This window comes from Haliotis rubra, unplaced genomic scaffold (assembly GCF_003918875.1).
Source record: "Haliotis rubra isolate DU_JTF1 unplaced genomic scaffold, ASM391887v1 Scf158, whole genome shotgun sequence".
NCBI lineage: Eukaryota > Metazoa > Mollusca > Gastropoda > Lepetellida > Haliotidae > Haliotis > Haliotis rubra.
In genome coordinates this window covers 1,028,420-1,055,877 of record NW_025765536.1, presented here as the reverse complement: position 1 = coordinate 1,055,877, position 27,458 = coordinate 1,028,420, and the positions used below count along the sequence as shown (strand labels likewise).

Below are 27,458 nucleotides of genomic sequence, written 5' to 3'. Positions count from 1 at the left end.
TTCATCTACGTATGTAATACTACTCGTACCTACGTAAATGATATCATGATTTGAGCAGAAAAAACGTTTAATCTGCTGTCGAATTACCGACTTGAGTAAAAACAATTTCACAAATCGACAATAGTTTCGGGTCAGTTTCATGTGACTCAGGATTAACTCATAACGAGCATGTTGTTTGACCTCTTCACCTTGGCGTGTCTTTAAGCGATTCTACCTAAATAAAACTGGCAGTTTTGTTGAATGAATTTATTTAAGTGCCTTCATTGTATGCCTTATAATTTGACAATTAAACCTAAAACTTCTATATATCATATACATGTTGCATAAGCTATGTCCAGCTAGGGTGGCATCTTCACATGACATTATCACCATCGGTAACGATACGCTCCAGCATAATATGATATAGGTAGATGGAAGTATCGTCTACACGTACGTAAAGGTAAGTTTCAACATAGTTGAAAGTATTGTCTATACATACTTAGTTACAAGTTTTATCGTCTTTGAACATACATGAAAGTATTGTCTACAAGTATCTAAATATATGTTTTTATCGTCTTTAAACATAGATGAAAGTATCGTCTACAAGTATCTAACTATATGCTTTTATCATTTTTAAACATAGATGAAAGTATTGTCTACAAGTATCTAAATATATGTTTTTATCGTCTTTAAACATTGATGGAAGTATCGTCTACAAGTGTCTAACTATATGTTTTTATCATCTTTAAACATAGATGAAAGTATTGTCTACAAGCATCTAACTACATGTATATGTTTTATCGTCTTTAAACATAGATGAAAGTATCGTCTACAAGTATCTAACTATATGCTTTTATCATTTTTAAACATAGATGAAAGTATTGTCAACAAGTATCTAAATATATGTTTTTATCATCTTTAAACATTGATGGAAGGATCGTCTACAAGTGTCTAACTATATGTTTTTATCATCTTTAAACATAGATGAAAGTATAGTCTACAAGCATCTAACTATATGTTTTTATCGTCTTTAAACATAGATGAAAGTATCGTCTACAAGTATCTAACTATATGCTTTTATCATTTTTAAACATAGATGAAAGTATTGTCTACAAGTATCTAAATATATGTTTTTATCATCTTTAAACATTGATGGAAGTATCGTCTACAAGTGTCTAACTATATGTTTTTATCATCTTTAAACATAGATGAAAGTATAGTCTACAAGCATCTAACTATATGTTTTTATCGTCTTTAAACATAGATGAAAGTATCGTCTACAAGTATCTAACTATATGCTTTTATCATTTTTAAACATAGATGAAAGTATTGTCTACAAGTATCTAAATATATGTTTTTATCATCTTTAAACATTGATGGAAGTATCGTCTACAAGTGTCTAACTATATGTTTTTATCATCTTTAAACATAGATGAAAGTATAGTCTACAAGCATCTAACTATATGTTTTTATCGTCTTTAAACATAGATGAAAGTATCGTCTACAAGTATCTAACTATATGCTTTTATCATTTTTAAACATAGATGAAAGTATTGTCTACAAGTATCTAAATATATGTTTTTATCATCTATAAACATTGATAGAAGTATCGTCTACAAGTGTCTAACTATATGTTTTTATCATTATATGTTTTATCATCTTTAAACATAGATGAAAGTATAGTCTACAAGCATCTAACTATATGTTTTTATCGTCTTTAAACATAGATGAAAGTAGTGTATACAAGTATTTTATCTAACTATATGTTTACAAGTATCTCGTATGTTTTAAACATAGATGAAAGTATTGTCTACAAGTATCTAAATATATGTTTTTATCATCTTTAAACATACGTGGAAGTATCGTCTACAAGAATCTAAATATATGTTTTTATCGTCTTTAAATATAGATGAAAGTATTGTCTACAAGTATCTAACTATATTTTTTATCATCTTTAAACATTGATGGAAGTATTGTCTACAAGTATCTAACTATATGTTTTTATCGTCTTTAAACATAGATGAAAGTAGTGTCTACAAGTATCTAAATATATGTTTTTATCGTCTTTAAACATAGATGAAATTATCGTCTACAAGTATCTAAATATATGTTTTTATCGTCGTTAAATATAGATGAAAGTATTGTCTTCAAGTATCTAAATATATTTTTTATCGTCTTTAAATATAGATGAAAGAATTGTCTACAAGTATCTAACTATATTTTTTATCGTCTTTAAACATTGATGGAAGTATTGTCTACAAGTATCTAAATATATTTTTTATCGTCTTTAAATATAGATGAAAGTATTGTCTACAAGTATCTAAATATATGTTTTTATCGTCTTTAAACATAGATGAAAGTATTGTCTTCAAGTATCTAAATATATTTTTTATCGTCTTTAAATATAGATAAAATTATCGTCAACAAGTATCTAAATATATGTTTTTATCGTCTTTAAACATAGATGAAAGTATTGTCTACAAGTATCTAACTATATTTTTTATCGTCTTTAAACATTGATGGAAGTATTGTCTACAAGTATCTAACTATATGTTTTTATCGTCTTTAAACATAGGTGAAAGTATTGTCTACAAGTATCTAAATATATGTTTTTATCATCTTTAAACATAGATGAAATTATCGTCTACAAGTATCTAAATATATGTTTTTATAGTCTCTAAACATAGATGAAATTATTGTCTACAAGTATCTAAATAAATGTTTCTACTCAGATGAAAGTATTGTCTACAAGTATCTAAATATAAACCAGCGGGCAAAAGAAAGTATAGGTCCCCTTTCAGTATTACTAAAAGACAAACGAAAGACGATATCTTGGTGAAGTGAAGGTGATTTTATCCAGTCATCAAAAGACAATAATCAACACAAAGAAACACCATTGGATTGTTTCAACATCAGTCATAACTTTGAATGAAACGTACCGGGGACAGATTTTGATGAATGCATTTTTACTCTATAGTCAGTTTGTACCACTGTACACGACCATGAAGCTCTACCATTGTTAATAACGCGTGTGACCTCCTGCCACGTCAATACAGGCCCGGACACGTCTCCTCATCGACGTGGTCAAACGTCGAATGACGTCAGCAGGTATGCGGTTCCATTCCTCTCTGAGCGCACGTCCCAGTTCTTGACGGTCATGTGGAATGGGTATGCGGTCCCTGATTTGCCTGTTCAAGTGATCCCATAAGTGTTCAATGGGATTCATATCCGGAGAACAGACAGGCCACGGCAGAACATGAACGTTGTTTTGCTGCAAGACGTTGATTGTTGCTCTTGCTGTGTGGGGCCTCGCGTTATCATGCTGGAATATGACACCCTGTGGCTGAGTTTGCAGGAAAGGCAAGACAGCTGGCTGCAGAACTTGTTGAATGTACTGATGTGCATTCAGATGTCCATTTATCAGCACCAATGGAGTTTTTACGTCACCACAGATACCGCCCCATACCATCACACCACCACCACCGTAAGGATGAACTTCTTGGATGCATGGACGTGCTAAACGTTCACCACGACGTCGGTACACACGCTGTCTGCCATCATTACGGTACAGGCCGAAGCGGCTTTCGTCTGTGAATAGGACTCGTCGCCAATTCCGTACTTGCCACCTGTAAACTTGTCGTGCCCACTGCAGTCGATTACGCCGATGTTGAGGGGTCAAGGCCATGCCACGGAAGGGCCGGTATGCCCGAATTCCCGCTGCACGCAATCTTCTCGACACTGTACGTCGACTGATACCATGACCCAGTGCCGTTTTCGCTGTTGCCGTTGCTGTCACAAAACGGTTGCGCAGGTGAATCGTCCGAATGTGGCGGTCTTCTTGCGGCGTTGTGACACGTGGTTTTCCACTCCGGGGTCTGTCTTGGGTCCGACAAGTCTGCCTGTACCGTTGTAAAAGCCTGGACACTGTCAATGGTGTGCAGCGGAACGTTCTGGCAATAAGAGCTTGGGTAGCTCCCATTTCAGCCATTCCAATGGCTCTCTCTCTTTCTTCGTGGGTCAATCGTGGCATTCCTGTTGCGTGTTTTCACTTGCTGTGATACTGCAGCATTCGGCAACCCCATTTAAACCCCATTTCTGCGCGTGCATTTCATGGAATTGAACTTAACCACGATTCACACTTTTTCTGCGTTTTAGACCTCCAGCACCACAAGATGCGTTTCTTTGATATGTACAATACTTTTGGAACGTATGCAGTCATGTCTAGAACAATTCACATTTGGTTTTCTCAAAAACGCTCACTTCTTAAGAATTTGAAAAACCTATCCTTTATTTTGCCCGATGGTTTATGTTTTCTACTCAGATGAAAGTATTGTCTACAAGTATCTAAAATATATGTTTTCTACTCAGATGAAAGTATCGTCTACAAGTATCTAAATATATGTTTTCTACTCAGATGAAAGTATCGTCTACAAGTATCTAAATATATGTTTTCTACTCAGATTAAAGTATCGTCTACAAGTATCTAAATATATGTTTTCTACTCAGATGAAAGTATCGTCTACAAGTATCTAAATATATGTTTTCTACTCAGATGAAAGTATCGTTCTAAAAGTATCTAAATATATGTTTTCTACTCAGATGAAAGTATAGTCTACAAGTATCTAAATATGTTTTCTACTCAGATGAAAGTATCGTCTACAAGTATCTAAATATATGTTTTCTACTCAGATGAAAGTATCGTCTACAAGTATCTAAATATATGTTTTCTACTCAGATGAAAGTATCGTCTACAAGTATCTAAATATATGTTTTCTACTCAGATGAAAGTATTGTCTACAAGTATCTAACTAAATGTATATGTTTATATCGTCTTTAAACATAGGTGGTAGTATTGTCTACAAGTATCTAAATATGTGTTTATATCGTCTTTAAACATAGATGAAAGTATTGTCTACAAGTATCTAAATATATGTTTTTATCGTCTTTAAACATAGATTAAAGTATCGTCTACAAGTATCTAAATATATGTTTTCTACTCAGATGAAAGTATAGTCTACAAGTATCTAAATATGTTTTCTACTCAGATGAAAGTATCGTCTACAAGTATCTAAATATATGTTTTCTACTCAGATGAAAGTATCGTCTACAAGTATCTAAATATATGTTTTCTACTCAGATTAAAGTATCGTCTACAAGTATCTAAATATATGTTTTCTACTCAGATGAAAGTATCGTCTACAAGTATCTAAATATATGTTTTCTACTCAGATGAAAGTATCGTCTACAAGTATCTAAATATATGTTTTCTACTCAGATGAAAGTATAGTCTAAAAGTATCTAAATAAATGTTTTTATCGTCTTTAAACATAGATGAAAGTATTGTCTACAAGTATCTAACTATATGTTTTAACGTCTTTAAACATAGATGAAAGTATCGTCTGCAAGTATCTAAATATATGTTTTCTACTCAGATGACGTACGTAAATGTAAGGTTTTTATTTTTTACTCAGATGAAAGTATCGTCTGTTCCTACGTAAATGTAAGTTTATATTTTCTACTTAGATGAAAGTATCGTTTGTTAGAGATGGACCAGCAGGATGTCCTCTTCATGGCACAACACCAGGTGTTCATGGGATGTATTGACACAGTTACTATAGAGATCTAACGACAGCAGGTGTTCGCGAGATAGAATCATCACTTTGCCTCCAGCACAAAACCTTTAGATGGTGGAAGGCCGTGCATCATAATGCCAATCGCTCGAATGTCAGTGTCACAAAGTATTGTATTTTTCGTGGACTATGCCACATGAAACATGAAGGTGGGTGCACTTGGATCTGTCATCACTTTCGCCACTGGTATGTATAGCACAAAGGGTGGCAATATAACAACGTGTGTTTGTCTCTTATAAACTGTAGTACCGACAATAATAAAATGTTTTCAATTGACAGGGAAGAAAATTTGTTTGTCATAAAAACCAATAACGTATATCATTTGACGTTGCTTAACAAGTTCCAAATAGAAGAAAAGACCAGTGGAAAATTCCTTTTAGACACAGACGCACAAGAAAATACCACTATGCAGCTCGGCACGGCAAATACGGATTAAACACTACAGATAAATGCCTTCCAGTACGATAGCGCTTGTGCAGAATTTCGGAACTAATTGTCGGTCCGGCAGCGACAGATATTTCACTATTAGTCGTTAAACAAGGAGAGGGAGCCTTGGAGGCTATCTTAACTTTCAGTTGTAGACTCTGGCAATGCTTTGGACTAATGCCCTTGGGTAAAGGTTGGAGCAGGAAGGGATTGGGACTCCCACACGCTGTGTGCTGTATGCGATTTCGTAGGGAAATAATGAGCCTCAGGTTAATGACATTTCGATTTATTGTTCTTTACAAGATGTCTTTTGTTGGTGAACAGGACTTGACACGTGCCAAGGTCAACGATTCTTACCATCAATACCTGGTCCTTTTAGAGAACAGATAGGAGTCACAAAATACAGGAGAGGGTGTGTTACTAAAACTTTACATCACATGGACGCATGCGACGTAAGTGTACCTACAGGTTGTTTGTTCATAGGATTAACGATTTACATCCCCTAAGCAGTATTCCGACAATATAGCCATAGGGCAGCCTGACGATCGCTCGACGAGAGAACAAATCGATTTCACCACCAATAATCACACTTCCTCATTACAAGAGCGACGGTGTCAGGGACATTGTTACAGCGCAATATATGATAAACTCAAGCGCTGTGGGTAAAGGAAAGTGCATGATAAGTTAAACTAGCCACAGTTACTGGGTGTAACTGTATTGTTGAACATATATTAAGTCGACGATTGTCAAAACAGTATCAACATCAGATATATGAATCAAAGACTCACGATAAAAGTCAGTGATGCTTAGACACAAACTGGCAAAAACCTTCGTATCAATGCACCGTTTTGACAAATAAAATACTCGTATAAGACAAAATATTATGGATGTCAACGTCTTTGTATTGTCTACACAACGTTTCTGGGCTTTTCCTTGCCCCTTCGTCATTTACCTGACGAGTGGGCAAGGAAAGTCCCAGAAACGTGTATACAATATAGAAAGAAGTTGACATCCATAATATTTTGTTTTAAACTTGAATACCAACTTCTATATGCCTCTCAAGAACCTAATAAAACACTCGTTACGTTCGCACAGTTATGTACATGGATATAAAATCTGAAAAGAAATGTTCTCTTAGACGAAAACGACATAGCCCCCCTCTTTATCGGAACCTCATAGCAGTGAAAAGTTCGAACTATATCAAATATAGCTTACCAACTTGAGCGCACGTCGCAGTCCTGTTCGCATTTGTAAATGTGCCACATCTACTATTTCAGTGCATTATAAATAGAGATTGTTATTATTGTAAAAAGATATGCCACGTGGTTATATTTACCTTCTGTACACGTGGGTGTGTGAAAAGCAAGAAACGTCATGCTCGCTCCGCAGATATCTTAGAAGAACTTGAGCATAACCGTTTTAGTAAATATTGGTAACGTAGAACCTCAATCATTTGGAATCCAGTCTTCACAAACAATATATCCACAAATCAGGGAATTTAATTGTACATATCCTGTCCAGCATCCTTGATGCGCTTAAAATATGTGTGGAATTCCTTGCTTTCATCATGAGTATCATTATTAGTGGTATGTTTTACAGATTAAGATTAAAATGCAGCAGAGAGGGTTCGGTACAGATTATTATTATTATCATTATTATGACCATTAGGAGTATTGCAGGTATTGGTTGTTTCAGTGACTAGAGACTACTATGTTCTATTTGTAGGAGACCAATTTGTGATAACGATGTTCATTGAATTCATGTAATGACTGTTTCACATGCCAAAGGGGAACAATAAGAATTCTTCAAATGTCAAGTACGTGTACCGCATCAAGTTTATTTGTATCAACAATTGATTGCCATGTCATGGAAAACAACTCTTTTTCAACAATGGTTTTGCAGATATCTATTGCTTCTTTTGATGGTTTGTTTGCATGTTGTTTAACGCCGCACTCGCAACAATCGAGTCTGCACTAGAGAATCCACGGACTGACATCATGAACATCGATCTACACAATCAGGATAAGATTACATGTGTCAACCAAGTCAACAAGCCTGACTACAGTAATCGCCTCTTACGACAAGCATGGGTTCCTGGAGACCAATTCTAACCAGGATCATCGCGGGTAGACTCATTTGGTAATTCTTACATAACAACCACCATTTCCTTAATTATTGACGTCCGTGGCTTCCCGCCCCACTAAGCAATATTCCGACCTGTAAGTAACAGGGAGGTAGGAACGGTTTTCAGAGAGGGGGTGCTAATTTATGAAAAGTATTGAAAATCAAAATGAAATTGTAGTTATGGTAAGGTAGATATGGTTTCGTCTTGGAAAAAAAGGAGAGGGGGCGGGGCTTACACCCACCCCCACCCCCGTTCCTACGCCCCTGAGTAATCATGTCTAGTGTGTATGATGAACAGCATCAAATATCGTAAGGATACGATGACATGCAGTTGCAAAGTCAACAGGCCATCGATCAGTCACCCGTTACGAGGAGTCTGGGGACATTCTTACCTTGGACAGCTACCATGAGTGAGTGAAATTAATTTAATGCCGCTTTTAGCAATATTCCAGCAATATCACGGCGGGGGACACCAGAAATGGGCTTCACACATTGTAGCCATGTGGGGAATCGCAACCATGCCTTCGGCTTGGCGAGCGAACGCTTTAACCACAAGGCTATCCCACCGCCCCGACCCCCACCATGATATTAATTACAGTCTGGTGACGACTGACAGCTTGGTATGTTTAGTTCCGAAAATAGCAGCGATTAAACCTTTTGCATAGCAGCAGGAAGTATCTGCTGAAACATAAATGTTGTGGGTATGATAACTTGCTAGGGATTGTTCTTAAGGAATATAGAGTGCAACTGGCTGTTATTTTTCAAAAAGCTATTTCAGATATAAATTAATTCTCATAGTGTTCCCATTCTTTGGAAAACCTCTAAAATTATTCCATTGCCAAAAAGGAAAAATCCCTCTGTTAATAATGACTTCAGACCAGTGGCCCTAACCTCTATTGCCATGAAATGTTTGGAACGTATTGTTAAGATCTCATTGTTGAAAGGAGTCAGCCATGTTCTTGACCCTTTACAATTTGCATACAGAACAAGGCGTGGGGTAGATGATGCAACAATCACTCTGTTAAACAATGTCTATAAGCATTTAGAAAGCTATGGTACTTATGTGAGAATAATGTTTGTTGATTTTTCATCTGCCTTTAATACTATTCAACCTCATTTGTTAATTGAGAAACTTTTCAAAACGAATGTTAATTCTAACATCATTAAATGGATTAATTCATTTCTAGTTAACAGACAACAATTTGTACAGGTTAATAATGTGAAATCATCAATTATAAACACATCAACTGGCGCTCCACAAGGTTGCGTTATTTCACCAATTTTGTTTATATTGTACACCAATGACTGTGTAACCAACACAGAAATATGTTTTACAGTCAAATTCGCGGATGATGCTGCATTGGTAGGCCTTATTAGGGAATCAGAACTTAGTTACAGAGCAAATTTCAAAAAAGGCAAACAAAATTTTAAGTGATCCTACTCACATACTCTTTTCTGAATATTCATCATTACCTTCTGGACGCAGGCTGCGTATGCCGACTTTTAGAACAGGGTTCGCCACTCATTTGTTCCAGCTAGTGTTAGATGCATTAACAACAAATTCTGTGAATGACTTGTCTTTTTATTGTCAAAATTCTATTCAATATCTATGTTTGTGGACTAAATTGATGTATTTATATCCTTATTATTTCATGATTACCAATTGCAATGTTATGCATGACTGCTTTATGAATGAAAAACTGGAGAACGTACGATGCAAGACAAATTTCCCTTGGGACAATAACGAATTATCTTATCTATCTTAAAGCAGAGTCGATTGTATCGACTGTATTACAGGCATGGCTTTATGAGTCACTGTCACATTCTGATGATACCAAGTGTTCACTAAGAGGTAAGCGTATCCTGCTCCACCTGTGGCACCCGACACAAACATAGGCAAGGCTAGGCATTGTTCACCAGAAACAGCGGGAGCATCTGGTTATATGGGGAAACCATGCACGGGATTTACTTTGATATTTGGGTGTCAATATTCCCTAGGTAGTGTTCCTGAAGTGACAATGCTGTTTGGAAGAGCTTATTATTGTGCACAAAGTCATGGGTCGGGTAGCATATATTGGTTGAGATTCGAAAGGCGTGTAATCTATTTTCATTGATCTATTTTCATTTCAGTGATAGAATGGATCACATGAACCCTGAGTGTGAGTGAGTTTAGTGTTACGCCGTTTTAAGAAATATTCTAGCAATATCACAGCGGGGACAACAGAAATGGGTTTCACACATGGCACCCATGTGGGGAATCGAACCTGAGTCTTCAGCGTGTCGAGCCACCGCTTTAACCACTAGGCTACCCCACAGCCCCTGTACTATTAGGGACCGACAAGCCTCGGGTTCACGTGCAATATAAACTGCATTATAAACCCACTTCGTTGAAATATATCTTTATCGTGCTTTCAGGTCTTCAAGAAGCAAAACCATTTTGTTTTAAGTGCAAGTGTTCAGTTTTTATCAGACTCAGTACATACGTATGTGATATTCACTTCGCCTTACAGTGCGGAGGTCGCGCGTACCGTAAAACAGCACATATCACCAACATCTTTTCTTACTATTCATCATAAACACTAAAGTATTCTTAAAATGACCGTTATAGAGCAGGAATCGATTCACCTCCTTTGAGGCTGAGCCAAATGGGTTTACGATATCATGGATTGGGCCAATTTATAATGCTGAAAAACAATCATTCCCATTTATTCCTACCTGACAGTCTCCATAATATTCTTTCAATCTTATAAAACAATACATCCTGCAAAACCTCAACTCAACCACACATGAAAGATGAACTAGCAGCAAGAAAAGAATGTGGTTTTAAAATATTTATTGAGCGTAGGAGGAAGAAAGTCAAAATCACAAGTCGGCAGTATACGTTAAAAAACAAGTGTCACAGATAAGACTGATACTTATATTTTATCCACCACCATCTTTTACTTTGAAATGTCAGAAGAATGCCTTAACCAGTAAGTTATATATTAATATGCCACGCCCGAAGGGCTGAATCAAGTGTATTCAGCATTAATTAAGATGACCTTTCTTATCATTCTCAAAATAATGTGCCACTGTCCTACTGCTATTATTTGAACTTACGATCTAAGACTATGCCTAGTTTCGTGCTTATGTTAATTATGTGGATAAGGCGTGAACCATGTGTTTGGAGAGTATTTTAGAACCCGGGCCAACACTTTGTCTATCAGTAATCAAAGCCACAATACCCCGGTGTTTGCGCGAATGGTGGCAATGTCTCACATCATTGACTATAAGCTTACGTTCTGACACGTTCGCTTTTATACCAATATGACTATTACGTACCCTTTACTGTCAACGTTGACATACCAGATACATGCAGATATATCTGACTGTTTCTCAAATCATTTGACTCAACCACCGACAACTGAAACCTTCATCCGACTGTCATCGGACAATATCCATATTTTAAAATCATTGAGTAAATATCTTTCACTAGTCAGCCGTATAAGGAATAAATAAATATAACATTAATTAATAATAAACTATACTCAGCTTTACTCAGTATGTATTTACTTTTGTCAAATTATGTATTATGGGCCTTCGGCCTAAATTACCGAATAAACCTGTCAGTCAGTCAGTCTGTCTATATATGCAGAACGAATATATAAAAACTTGAGTTGATGCTTGAGTGAAAGTTTAAAGTACTATGTGTGTCTGATGTATCACAACTACTGATCGGGTGTTGTGTGATAAATGAAACTAGTGTTTTTGCGTCGTTCAATAGTATAATGAAGCTCCAGGCAAAGCTTGACAACTGCGTTCTGATCGCAGGGAAGCTTAAGTTAATGTTATGCATTTCGTCCTGATTAACACATATTTCCTTTAATGTGCATTACTATACAAAAGTCATTCGACTTCTGGTCTGTTCAGATCACTTATGTTTCCTAAATTGTACACGATATATATACGAATCCCTTATTTCATTTCTGTTACTGAGATTCATTTCGCTATCAGAATGCGACCAACTGAATTCAGGAAAATACATCCCAGTTCTGCTTTGTATTTAAGAACATCATAAATACATTGCATGTCCAATAAACACAAATGCAATTTACCCACGATATTCCGGAAATAGCCCTCATTGGAGGATGATTTAAGTAATGTTTGTGCGGATTAAATGAACATACCATTCGGATTGTTGTCACCAACCAGCAGGCTGAGCAAGCCAAATAATATTCAACCTAGTGTTTCAGTCTCACATGTTTCTATTGAGTACGATTCTGCAAATACAATAATCCGTATGATAAACTTAAACCAATTCTCTTTAACTTCCTTTATCATATTTAGTCACTACTTTTATCGTATTTAGTCACTGCCTTTATCGTTATCGTATTTAGTCACTGATCACGGATATCACAATCGAAGACCTGAAAGATATAGATTTGTCGTACTTTGTGGGCGTGTTTTTAAAATCTATATATCTACTTGATACGTGAGAGTATCATAAGCTAAACATACATTTGAATTCATCTTACACTGTTGACATTTATATGCGTGACATTGTTATCGCTTTTTAAAGAATACATTTCAAATATTCTAAACTCTTTCAAAAATTGTTTTCTTTGTATGTTGATTATCACTGAGTTTTTCTTACAAATCAGTTCTCTTCCTGCACAAGCTGTACAATATGAATGGTGGAAATGTCAAGAATACACTGGTTTTTATCGAGCACATTTTCTATTTCGCGACAGTGCAAATGAAATGTGTACCCTCAAAATATCGTCACCAAGATCACGATTAGGATAAACGCGCACTTAAACATGAAACTAGACATCAGATCAGATAGGATGTGATCGATCCATCTGAAGGAGGGCAGTCCTCTAACTCTATCACTATCATGGCCGACAATCACATCTTGATCCGGTTGCTTGAAGTACATCGGATATATTTTCACATCGATGTGTATCCTGAGGCGCCCACTATTCTTGATAATCTTGAGTTCGAAACCCAGATTCATACTGGTCGTGGGGCGGTGGGGTAACCTAGAGTAAAACTAAACTCACTCACCCACCGGGGCGGTGGGGTAGCCTAATGGCTAAGGCGTTCGCTCATCACGCCGACGACCCGGGTTCGATTCCCCACATGGGTACAATGTGTGAAGCCCATTTCTGGTGTCCCCCGCCGTGATATTGCTGGAATATTGCTAAAAGCGGCGTAAAACCAAACGCACTCACTCACTCACACTAATACTGGTCGTGGTGATTGGTTTGTCAGCACCAATGTGGGTTTCCTAAAGTAGTAAACTTGTGTAAAGTCCTGCAGCTCGTACAGACACATTGTACATAGATTATTGTTCAAAGCATGGTAAACCACTCCCGCACACGGGCGCCAGCCTACACAATACTCCGTCACCTGTATCCAAATAATGGTATAAGAGTCCTTGTGGAAAGTTTTTTATCATATTTCATACAATTGAGATTGCATTGATATGGTAAACTGTGTGTACAAATAATACTTTATGGTGAAATAATTAATTCACATTCATTAATTTACATGTTTTGGGACAGTTTCTAGTAAGCAGTATAACACTGGTTTCAGTATGAACATCATCCAACATTCACAAACGCAAAGACTCACAAGAATCGTACGAAGCTCCCATATAAAACTAAACTATCATATTTAAATGATGAACTTAAATGACGCTATGGGACCAGATCTCGAGTATTGCTTGTCGCAACATGCTGCCGACTGACACGAAGATTACACTGGGATATTGTCAGTCAGATCATTTATATGTGTGTCCATGCATTCTTATTCTGGGCTATTCATGTTACATTGAAAAGATTACATTCTCAAAAGGACGTAATTGCACACAAGCATGTACGATCACACACACGAACATAAACGTACACACGTATAGACATCAAACAACACTGAAGAGCTGCTCCGTTTCTTGTTTCATTTGCATCATCAGAGAGAATGAGGTTACACTGATTATGGCATCATAGGATAGTTACTTTTATTAAGACACATCAACAACGAGAGGCGGCACATGTGGACTGTGCAACAAAACTGTGCAAAACTGAAAGATATAGAAGGAATAAACGTTGACTTTCTTTTCCCGAGCACATGTATCGAGATGTACACTAAAGGCATACAAAGGAGTTCCGATTGAAGCTCGCGAATATTCCCTTGTCCAGTATGTTCACCTCGTATTTACATATGTGGCGTTTCTGGCAGAACGAATTAGATCGAACATGGAAAGATCCGTTTGTTTCTAATTGTTGCTGAGCATCCGTCCATGATATGTTGAACTTTGCCCCTGTTGCCTCGGTTGAAATTTATATTCCCAATCCTCCCAAGTTTTAGTACTTGAATAAAAATCTGACCTTTCCTGGTTTTTAATGTTAACAGAATTAAAACGTGTTTTGTTTCTCTCGGCTTGTACTAAAACACTACAACTTGTCTCTAATTTGTGGATTATAATTTTATTTCGTGGGCGATGTGGATATGATTCATTGTCTTTATCGTTCTTCCAGGTGACTGTTATTAAGTCTTGAGTCGCTTTGCACTGGTTTTGATATTCCATCTTCGATAAGCGATATGTGGTATCCCTCCATCAGTTAGTACGCCTTTAATTGACAAACCTCAGATTACGGTTCCTAACTAGACACAATAGCACATACTAGTCTTCATAACTCTGAAGGTAAACTTCTTTCTGGTGTCGTTGGGATGACAGGAGGCAAACGTGTGGTACTGATTTGTGTCTGCGTTTTTCTGGAATATGTCAATATCCACTTCGGTGCCAATTTTCATAATGTCAATGTCAAGAAATGGGATCTTTGTTGGATCCCTTTCCGTAGTAAATGCTTTTAGTTTTGTCTAAACGTATTTGAAGGAAATACTGTAGGGTTCGTCCAAGGACACTCAACACTCCATAACTTAATTGGCATTATTGTAAAACTTCTTTGTAACCATGACAATAGTCATTAACGAAATGACACAGATGTCGTGTGAAAACATCCCCAGCAAACATAACCCAGTAGTAAGCGTGTTTGTAGTGATATAGTTGACGTGCATGACCATATTGTAGGCATTGAGAAGCAGGGAAAGTATTGGTTGAAAAGTATCGGGATTGAATACATATTCATACTAACAGATTCATACTACGATAAATTCGAACTAAAAGCACAAGATCTATTTGTCTCTGGGATCAGTTACAAGGGGTTTATGCACACAAGGACTGGTAGAAAAACTAAAGTTGTACCTACCTATGCGACTTGGATACCGAGAGAAACCATTTTAGCAGAACATAACCTGTGACATGTACTTGGCAAAATAAGCGGAGACATGTAAAAGTCTTGAAAATATGTCTCGATGATTGCTTTATGCAATTTAACGGAATGGAACTGAACCTTCCTAGATATCCTTGATTCTTTACATCTATACATTACATTCAACATGTTAACACTCCTCGGTTTTCATGACGTAACAGTCACAGGTGCATCGGATGGAACAGTATAGACGAACCCACAATGTATATTGCAAAGACATGGGCAGGCATCACTTCTTTCACTTTTATTCATGCGACCCTTTCTAAGAGTAATTTTACATATTGGCAGGCTAGATGAGCGGGCACTATTGTTTTTAGTGATAGTATGTAGTTCTCATAACAAAGAAAATATATATGTTATTGCAAATATATCCCGAACACATAAATTGAGGCAGCGTTATGAAAGATTCCTTGTTATGTAATAGCCACTGACGACAAAAACATGTAAACGTCGACATTTGATCCTAACCATTACCGTGCTGCCATACAACAAACCGTATCCATTTATACCGAAGCGAAACAAATCGGAAAACTGTATATTGTGAGTAATATAGTAGACAGTCGTATACAGCCGTAGACAAGCTGGACAGTGAGACAACTGTTGGACAGTTTGCTGTTTCAAGAAAATGCTTCATGCTGCGTGACGTGTGAAAACATTACTGAAGGACCATCTATATAACACTTTCTTTGATGGACACTCATTTTAAATGTTGTACATGTTATTTTGCATGACAAGTACTTGGGAAAACCGGAACTTATGCTTCAACTGCACATGAATTTGCACCGATTACACATCGGTCAGCCCCTACAGATGCACTCTACTTTTAGGTGGAAAATGAAGAAACGGAAGATCCACATTTCCCCCAATGTAAAACCTAAATTTTGTCAACGAGAAGCTGTTAAAAAATGATAAAACCAACTGTAAAAGACTGTTTTCCCCGAACTTATATTATAAGATATGAAGCGTCATGTTTCTCTCTTGTTCTCTTGGTATTTATCATTCGCCTGTGCTGCTATGACTCATATATAAAGATTATTTTACTCCAGGTTTCTATCTTTGTATTTACACTGCCTGAGAGCTGAATATTATCACTTTACATAGTTTTGTGTTCTTCACACGAATCTTATGTGCTAGGTCATACATTCCCTTGACTATCAAAACCCCCGAAACGTAATTTTCTGCATAGGTAATTGTAGAAAAAGAATGCTGTTCGTAAATAAATAAATAAATTCTATGATGAAAAAAACCCATACTTTTTTGTGACGTCAAGAGATTTGGAAGAGCAAATAATTTTTTCAATACGACCATTTTCAACAGTATAGGACAATGTCATCGTCCTGCAATATAGCCCAGATACCTTACAGAAGCCATGGGAGCCCCCCATATTGGTGACAAGAGACAAGGACTCTAGTCTAAGCTAGTTACAATATTGAAGACAGAAGTAAAATCTCAAGCACGGATTTAAGATTGTAAGTTGTGATTGGTGTGAATAGACGGAAACCCAATTTGTAGAAGCATTAATTTCTGAAACTTGAAACTGAAAATTATTGACTTTGTAATAGTTTTCAACGGGGTGTGTCTAAATATAAGACATTCGATCATTTACTTATGAATTTGAAACTGATAAAGTACTATAATATTACCAGGTACTATTTTTATTCTATGAAGAAAGCACCACCACACGGGGATATAACATCACACTCCCTGGCTGTTTAGCATTCCAGCATCCTCAGACTCATCTTGTTTGCTAATGATGTTTATAACGAGCTGCTATACTGTTTCCGAATGTGTCAAGTGATATTCCTGTTTCAGCACGCAATTGGTCTCTTTGTTGCTATTTTTCCTTCCGAGAAACTAAATCTTCACGAAATCGTTGCCATATGTCCATACTGACTTGGTACTTAGAAAGATTGCTGACTGGTTATGTTTGATACAAAGAAAACGTCATAAGTGAGAAGCCATGCAACATAAATATTTCTGGCAGTAGACATCGTGCGTGGAAGGATATATCATGATTTCAGTATCCGAGGCCGATCACAGCTTCCTAGTTAGTGACGGAGGATGTGTGTGACAAAAGATATTAACACAATAAATCAGCTAGGATACTGACGTTAAAACACTGTTTCTTTTCATGCGACAAAGGATACGCCTAAGTTATTCATGTACAGGGTTCTTCTTCAGCTATTGTACTTCACAAATGAGTATATGTACAAGGAGTCCATGACAAAAAGGCTTGTATTAAGTCAATTATCCGTTAAGTTTCAGCTTGAAGGAAATCTCTACAATTTTTTATGCTATGCAAAAACGGTTTTAGCATAATCACATTTCCTCGCAAAACCTGAGCATTTTACGTTAAGAAAGTTTAGTACCCACTGGAGCATTAAATTGTAAGTACTAAGTAGGTGGAAATGTAAAAGGTTTTACAGATGGAATAGTAGATCTAATCCTACTTAATTATGTTGCAAGTATTGTATATCATAGGCGTGTCACCAGTCAGGTGAGGCCAGATTGCAATGTCCAGCTGAGTCAATGAAACAATACGCTTCATTTGAAATCATGTATAACAATAATTATCATTTGCTTACACTCTCGCGTTTCACCAGATGGAACGTGATACGTTTGTTCCTTGTTCGGGACTGAAATACTGTTCTATATGCCCGGCACATGTCCATTGTTTAATGATTACCGTTTCTCAAACAAAACGTTACAGGTATTTATATATGGCTTAATAAAACAATTAATTCTGGATCTGTTGATACCATGTCTTTTCAGGGATAGAAGCACATTAAATGTTTAAAACGGCTTACTTTCTGTTTGAGTTTTATCATCCAGGTGTCAATTTGCAAGGGAGCACAATATGCTTTGGTGAGTCTGTCTCAGTGTTTCAAATGAGCCAGAGGCAGTGTATGAGCCACTCCTCTACGCTGCGGACCTGTGCTTGTTTGGGGCAATGCAATCCCCGCTCGTTCTCTAAATGAAGTGATAATCTGAACCACTTGTTTCCAGTACATACGCCATGACAGCCATCATGTCAGGTTACCAGGTAATTATCATGTTCCAGAAATCTATTTTGATGGACTTGCAGCCTCAACCAGATTACATTTTGTTAACAAAGTTATCTTGAATGTATGATATAATATAGATCAGTGGCACTATTCGTTCTTTTTAGTAATATTCCAATACTATACGGCCGGCAGGTGACAAGAAACGACCTCATACAATGTACACATGTGAAGAATCCAACCTGCTTCTTAGGCGCGAAGAGTCTGCGTGTCAGCCACCAGGCTTCCACTCTGTGTTGATGTCACGCCATACATTTTAAGCATTTTTATTTTTCAATAAATGACAAACGGCATTAGTCAGCACATATATGGGCCCGTGGTGCTTTCATGATGACTTAACTCTTAGTTCAGGCTAACCAGAAAATACATCTGCTACAGACAGTTATCCTTTTCTTCATGAAATTCATAACAACAAATTTAAGTATTCTCAAAAGAAATGCGTGTTCGTGAAAGAAAGGTTATAACATCATGTCAAATGATTTTCGTAGCCGTGATATATCCAACACTTAATACTTATGTCCCAGAAAGACGCCTTCGGGGTTCGAGTAAGTTGCGTCCATGAGAACCATGAAGAATACACGCGTACGCCCAACGGACAAAATAACGTTGCGGAAGGTGAAACCTTTGCGTCAATCTGAACAGTCATCAATATCGTCCATTTAGAAAGTTATAATGTATTGTGTACAAAAGTGCATCACTCGTGTATAATATAGGTCTAGTTAACCTGAAGTGAGCGGACACGTAGGGAGATCAAAGGACATGGTGACAGTTGTTGCTGCAGCTACGGGTAACGGAACACAGGTATCTTTATCACATACAGTAAATACATACCAACTGTGTATCATGTAGCAGACAAGTGTCACATTAACTCTTATCAAAAACAGGACGAATCAGGCGGTATGTTTCTTTTCGTCTACCATTACATATTTTCAGAATACACGGTGTTACACGTGTCCTGCTTGTTGCGGAGGCCGCAGAAACCAAGTAGGTTGTGTTCTTAGTGTGAGCACGAAGGGCTGTACTATTATCCGTTTAATGGTTTAAGGCATCATTCCAGTTGTACAAATCACCTTTGTAAAATAATGAATCCTTCAGCAGTAAAGATTAGTCTTATACATTATCTGTATGGAAGAATACCATACATCCTGACTTTAACAGATTGTTGTCGTACATACACGCCATTTAATATCGTCATATAATTATCATTTCGGAAGCTTCGGAAGCAAATATGAATTCCCAAATGGCCCTTTGAGACCAGTTTGTTCTTATAGACAAGAATTAGGGTAAATCACGCCATGTTTTCAAGCAGAGAACGGATGCAACTGAATCAATTCAGTGGACTTCAGTAGAAATACAGCTATTGTCTGGTGAATAGTTGATCGTTGATGTTGTTATACAATGGAACCATATCGATAAACGAATGACATGTAACATGGGAGTTAGAAGTACATCAATGCATACTGATTGAGTGGGTGTATAAAAGATTTAATATCCACCATGCATTTAATTAAGTGAAAGTACTATACTTTGATGGAAATACAATCAAAGAACACTGTCCTGTCATCTGTGTTTGATTAAATTTCTTATATACTTCAAAGTTTTGAATACTTAATATAATGTATATACGAATGACAGTTTTATGACAAACACAAACGTTTACAAGTTGTAGTAAATAAGCATTCGAAATAACTTACTTATACTTTAATGCTAACAAAATATATTACAAATCAATATTATATTAGACAAGACTGTCGGAACCAAATTGGACATTACGATTATCCCAATAAAATACCCCATGCTTTCAATATTTCTTCATACGAACATAAAATGTATATAGATAATCCGAAAAATAATTTTGAATTACATGCATGATCACACATATCAGGTGAAACAGAAGTTAACTTGCACATAGCTCCAATTATTTTGACATAGATCGGATGTTACGGGTTGTGTTGTGGATCTGCAATGCCTACTAATCCCATTATTTGTATGCAATGTTGTATGCACGTCTTACCTGAGAGATGAGCGCGTCTTGTTCTCTCCGTGGTGTTCAACTTCTGCCTACTCTCTCGGGGATAGCACCACAAACTTGCTAACTTCATATTTACAGGTAACCGGCGGCATGGCCCGTCCACATGTCCGTCCGTCCGTCAGACCAGAAGTGTTTCTCTCCGGCCAATGATTATAAACCAGGATTGATGTTACTGGATTATAACAACCCTGTCTCAGCTCGGCGTTCCGGTCACTGGCTCTTCCATTCAAGTGGTGACAAGTTGGATGTCAAGATTTGTAAAGCACCGACAATGGGCAGGACAACTACGTCACAATCTCTCCCGGTCACTGATGGTGGAGAAATAGGTTCACCCCGCCCTGAGGTGTAATCTCACGTACTGAACAAAGTCATCATGTAAGCTCTATACTAACTACTTTACAACAAATTTACATTCGTAATACATTCATAGGTGACTTTATGTCCTGACCGATTTATTAACATCTACGGTTCCATGAGCGAGTTGATCTGACAATGGATGATCGGTGCTGTTTATCGCTTGAAGCAGGTTCAGCCTGCCGCCGCCCACCCACTACCAACCTCGCCACAGACAGGCTAGTACACACAAAAACGCGCATATATTGCCAATAATTGGCATCGTCTGTAACAAGTCACGTTATTGAACGATTGCTACTTAGCGAACTTGTTGCTGCATGGGCAGTGGGTACCTCCAGTCACGTGACTTCATTCATGACGCCATATTTTATTGTCAACACTGTTTGGGAATGCAGTAACGGGCCCAGCACACACTCGATGATTGAAGTCTATCTGTTGGGATGGAAATAAACTACTCGGGCTTTGGCTCAGTCTGTCGTCAGTCTAACGGCTGTTAGTCGTGGGCGGGAAGGAACAAGACAAGCCCGCATGCCGACGCTCAGGGAGTATTTGGGAGGAGCCAGTCGATCAGACAGGGAGGGGCAGAGCGCCAATTTGAGAGGAGGGTTGACATGTAATAACCTACTGCATTGTTGTCATAGAAAATATCACACACTTCAGCGACGACTGCCGCCTTCTAACTTTGTAATTAACTTTGTTTTCAGCCGTTGCTATGGAGTTCTTCTTTGTCCTGTGATCGGCATGGTATTAAGACAAACGTAAGTAGGCGAGGGCGTTTTGTCGGAGTTTCAATAATGTCAAAGATGAGACAAAAGAACATGTACTGTCGTTCCATGTGAAGATTCAAGATTTGGTTTGTCAACAAAGTGAAGAAATGAAGTATCTTCCTTTTCAAATCTGGCTAGGTCAATTACGGAACCATTGAAAAATCCATCTCTATCAACCGCCCCATTTGCTCTCGAATAAAAAGTACGTAAACATAACTATATATGTATGCCGAAGGATTATATACAAATTTACATATATACTTATATCTATATATGTGAGCAAGGACTACACACACACACACAGACATGTGTGTATATATGTATTTTATGTATATAATCCCTTTATTTTCACTATGACCGATGAGAAAGTATTCAATACATATATACACATATATAATCTCTCTCTCTCTCTCTCTCTCTCTCTCTCTCTCTCTCTCTCTCTCTCTCTCTCTCTCTCTCTCTCTCTCTTCTCTTCTCTTCTCTCTCTCTATCTATGTGTCTATATTTCTGTCACTTGGTGGCAACTATGATGATGATTGTTGCTATGATGGTGTATTAAATACATTAAGGCAGTACTCCACAGGGTTGCCAGTCTGGGCTAAGGTGTATTCTGCTAATATAACCGGAATAGCCAGGTCAGTTGCGTGACTGGTGTACGCAATTTGAGTAAAAACAATACGCAGATCGATCGAACCAATCAGTGTATTTTGTCCTTATAATCTCCACGGTTATCAATGGATGAACGTGCGTCAGCTATAGTATCGATTTCCATTGTCTTCAGAATACTAATAACCTCTCGACATAGATCTTACACATTCAACGTCAGCCTGCCAGTACATTACGTACAGAAACGGTTGGCATTACCTATGGATCTTCTCTTCAGGATCACATTAATCTCTGTGTCTTTGACTCTAATGATTAATGATATGAGGCTCTGTTTGATAACCATTATTGAAATCGTAAAAGACATTTGTTAAGGGTGGTGAAGTTACAAATTATAACCATCAGGAGAGAGACACGATTTAAGTACATATAAGTATTTGCTTATATATGACTTGGGGTAGATGATCTGGGATGGCGTGCTCTCGTGTCTGGTGTGATGCAACAACCATCTGAACATAGGGGGATGTCTTAAACACACTCGAACAGCATTCTTGAAAAATATCATTCTTCCTTATTAGACCATTGTCATAATGCTGAAATTTGTTCTCAATGAACATATCCGTTTTTAACTGACTGTGAAAATACAGTCATATTTTGGAATGATCACATTAATCTTAAATATGAAACAGGATAACAGCGGGGTGTTGCGTTGTATTGGCTTTCTAACAGCGAAATGTACCTAACAGATTTCTAGATTTTCCGTTATTTCTGGATCGAGACATACAGTGTCAATGCAATCGAAGGGGCATAGGATCCACTGAAAAAGAGTTTCTTCTATTTGCGACAACCGCGATATAGCTGGAATGTTGCTAAGTGCGGCGTAAAACTAAACTCACTCACTCTTTGCGACATGTACTACACGATTAAATGCACTTCATTACAAAAAGTCGCCATATGGTGACATTTTGCAATATGTCCCAGGTTCGGACTTGTTTTGGATATTGTAGTAGACTGTTTCCAAATGTGCCTAATTATATAAGTGATGTATTACGTGCGCCAATTTCTAACCGTCAAGCTAGCAACGATTCATATCTCTTGCGTTGTTGTTGACAAGCGAATCAACTTGATATACACCATTATGCAGTTCATTTGGCACACTCATCCCAGAATAATTCTATTGTCAAATCGCCCTTCCATTTACTGTATTGATGAATTGATCTGTAGGTTTGGGCGCGTTGTTAGAATCTGTAATTTGATTTTCCGTCCGAAAGAGTAGCCACCTACAGGGTGGGGTAGTTTGTTTTACGTTGACATCTTCATGGCCTCAGTGACCAATTAGCCACAATTACCTAGCGAAGTGTTCAATTATCTGACCAATTTAGCAACAACAGAAGCATCGCAACAGCAGTAATTGATAGTATTTGAAGGGCTGTCATATGCCCCCGTTTGTTATAACGTGTTATCACGTTGCATGGTAGTCTTATGTCAGGGGCTCCGATGTTTCTGTCAGGTTAAGATCGAACTGTCATAATAGGTCTCTCACGAAGACATTGTGAGAATTCGATTGAACACTTGGGCAACAAAAGTTTCCTGCTTCTGATTTGAAAAGCATAATCCGAAATAGGGCCGAGGAGAACTTCGTCTTAATCTTTACCTCATAAGCTAGAGTCCCACTTAGAAAGAGTCATTGTCAAACACCCATGATCAATACGTTCATAACAAAACTCAGCCCAAAATAGACTGTTTTCAACTGGGAATGGTGGAATTCTTAAACGCCCATCCAATAAGCAGTGATTGACTCCTAGCCTAAGTTTGACTCTTGGACTTAATCACCCTGTCTTTGATACACAGCGGAACGTGCAGCGGGTTAATTTGCCTGTTATCACCTCCAAGCCACCCCCTTTGCATACGGTCTCACTGACGGCGTCTGATCCAGCGGTGCGAAATAAGACACACACCGAACTCTTCGGGACACGCGGTCGCCCAGCCATCGCTTTGTAGCGGGCGTCCGTGACGTCATCCCACCCCCGCACCGCATCAGCTACAATCGATAGCGAAGAGAGAGGGAGAGAGTCGATATCAAGACTGTATGAGGGATAGAGATTAAACACTCCAATAAGCTGATAAGATGGGAACAACTGGCGGTCACTGTCAGACCGACTGTCAAAGCAAGCAGACCTGTCCGGCTAAAGTCAAGGATGAAGACATCCATTTGGCACCAAATAACGAGGGTCGATACGACGATCAAAGGGCTCTAACCAAGAGCATATGAGAGATGAAGAGAGCATGAGGCAGAGGCTGCAGCTGACATGTCGTTATAACAGTAAAAATAGGCGTTTTCCTTCTAGTCTGTTATCTACCAAATTGATTTGTTCATGCAACGTTTTGAAATGGCACCATATACAGGTATATTTTTACGATTAATCAAATCTGCTTGTGTTATTTCCATCATGCCTTTGACAAAAATATTAAAGGGAAGAGTAAATGTCACATATTTAACCTAATATATCGCTACTATATATATAAATAAAGTAAATGGTATCTTGGAAATGTGAAAGAAAGGTCAAACTGAGAGATGAAATACTATACCGTTGTTGTTGGGTTTGCATCTCGGTTACATTAACCCAGTTACTGTATACTGATGTACTCAGCCCAGGCTGCTTCGTCTACAGGGTCTTAGTTTTCGCTTCTCCATAGTACATGTGCTGCACACTGATTAACTAAACACTGTAATTGTTACACACATACGTTCTAGTCAGGGCGGTGAGGTAGTCTACTGGTTAAAGCGTCCGGGCTCGATTCCCCACATGGGTATAATGTGTGAAGACCATTATTTGTGTCCGCCTGGAATATTCCTGAAAGCGGCGTAAAAACATACTCACTCACATTATATTCACATCTGGTGCACGAACCATCGTCAGTGTATTATAGTGTAGGGTAGTGAGTTATATTGCCTCAGAATATGATGTCATAATAAATGTGGTCTTTTCATGATTTTCGCCAGAAATGAACAGTTATGACCACTGCTTGTATTTCCAGTTACTCGTGAAGATCCGGGTTAGAATTGTTCTCCAGTAACCCATGCTTGTCGTAAGAGGCGGCTAACGGGATCGGGCGATCAGGCTCGCTGACTTGGTTGCCACATGTCACCGTATCCCAATTGCGTAGATAGCTGCTCATGCTGTTGATCACTGGATTGTGTGGTCAGGCTCGATTATTTACAGACAGCCGCCATACAGCTGGAATATTGCTGAGTGCGGCGTAAAAACCCTATTGCCTGCTATATCAACACAGACAATAAGTACCGTCGACTGTTCTGTTAACCTATGTTAGGAGAATGTAAATTCGTTGTCTTGTTGTGAAAACAATGTAATGTATCATTATCGTTTCGGTAAGTGAAGTTGTAACAGGTCAATATCGATGTAAATAGAGGCCACTATTGATACTTCAATGTCCACTTGCACATCTTCTGGATCATATATTTCAATATATACGCTGATGCAACGTATTAATATTGTCAAACGACGTCGACATTGACACTTTATCAATCAGATATGATAAATGTAGATTTTGGTATGTGATCGTTAAGTGATCTAATTAGAGGTCAATAATGACATCTCTTTAATCAGTGGTGATGAATGTACTTTCAGACACTTGATAGATTGGTGATATAATTAGAGGTAAGTATTACAGTCCCACCAACCACAGATTGATCAGGTTTAAGTACTCGTGACATTTAGGTACGTTATGATAAAGGAAATCTGTATCGTGGGAAGCTTGACTTAGAATTACCAGATATATAGCATCAAATGTTAATTTAGAGTGAATGAGTGAGTGAATCAAGTTTTACGCCGCTTTTAGCAATATTCCAGCAATATATCGGCGGGGGACACCCGAAATGGGCTTCACACATTGTAGCAATGTGGGGAATCGAACCCGGGACTTCAGCGTAACGAGCGGACGCTTTAACCATTAAGCTACCCTACCGCCCCGTTGATTTAGAGGAGATGATGCATTGCAAGCGGTTGATAAAAATGAGGGAGAAAGTAGACGGGATGCATCTTAAGCAACAGATATACTGAACTTCAAAGTGAGTGAATTTTGTTTTTACGCCGCTTTTAGCAATATTCCAGCAATATCACGGCGGGGGACACCAGAAATGGGCTTCACACTCACCACCCCCACGCTACCCTAGTCTCGAACTCCAACTCGGCTACCCCGACACGAAAATTATAATCTTCTATACCACACATTAAACACATCTGTTACATATATTTCCTGTGTGATGAATTGTAGGACGAGGTGAAGACGTACGAAAGAAGCAGTTGTAAGCAGAGCTTGTGGAAATATTTAGTCTGTATCATAAATACACTCGGAACCACGATTCTATTAACAATGGTGATTGATAATTCCATTAATGAAATAAATAATTTGATATTTAACCCAGTTCTTCACACGAAAGAACCAATATTTCTGTTTAATTATTGCTACATCTTTGTTGTATAACGGATATATTTTTGGATCCTACATATGACAGTTTGTTTCCTCATAATATGAAACACGTAGGCTAGATTCGGAGATCGGAAATACGCTTATGATGTGTGAATAGACCAGGTCAGTCTAGTATTGTCTAGTTGAGACTTTGTCAATGAAACAGTTTTGATTAACCGACCATTCCATTAACTCAAGCAAACACCACTCACGTTTTGTTATCAAATGTACTGTTCCGGAAGGGTGTTGGAATAACAGCTTGTTTATTAATAAGTTAACAGCCTAATGAAGAAAAAATAACTTCACTATGTACGATTAACAATAAGATAACAAAATAATGTTTTTTAACCGTTTGAAATTCTGTTTAATTCCGTCTTTTACCCACATTAGTTTGTATTACGAATTACAAGTACATTTTAGTATGTGCTGCCCAATGCTGTCTCATACTTTGTCACCGGTAAGTAGGATCTATCACGTCGCCACCTACGACGCCAATACGTTGTTTGGGACCAGTTCTTACAAACAGGAATACAAACAGGTTTCCGATTCAGTCGCCTCCCATGATTAGCAATTGGGTGCTTAAGACATATTCTGCCAAGGGTCTCCACCAGGAGAAGCTAGTCGTTCCGAAACTTTTCTATTTGCTTTTCATAGTTATTCGTTTCAATGATAGAGAA

At 37.8% G+C, this 27,458-nt stretch overlaps 1 protein-coding gene across 1 annotated transcript in view; it reads right to left on the bottom strand.

Annotated features, from left to right (window-relative positions):
* LOC124271161 (serine protease 23-like) overlaps positions 1 to 21,037 on the bottom strand; it is a 33,227-nt gene extending 12,190 nt beyond the window's left edge. Inside the window, exon 1 of the mRNA XM_046706234.1 lies at positions 20,549 to 21,037. The gene's annotated coding sequence lies outside the window, so the exon portion shown is untranslated. The remainder of the gene's footprint in view (positions 1 to 20,548) is intronic.
* Between the last annotated feature and the right edge of the window lie 6,421 nt (positions 21,038 to 27,458).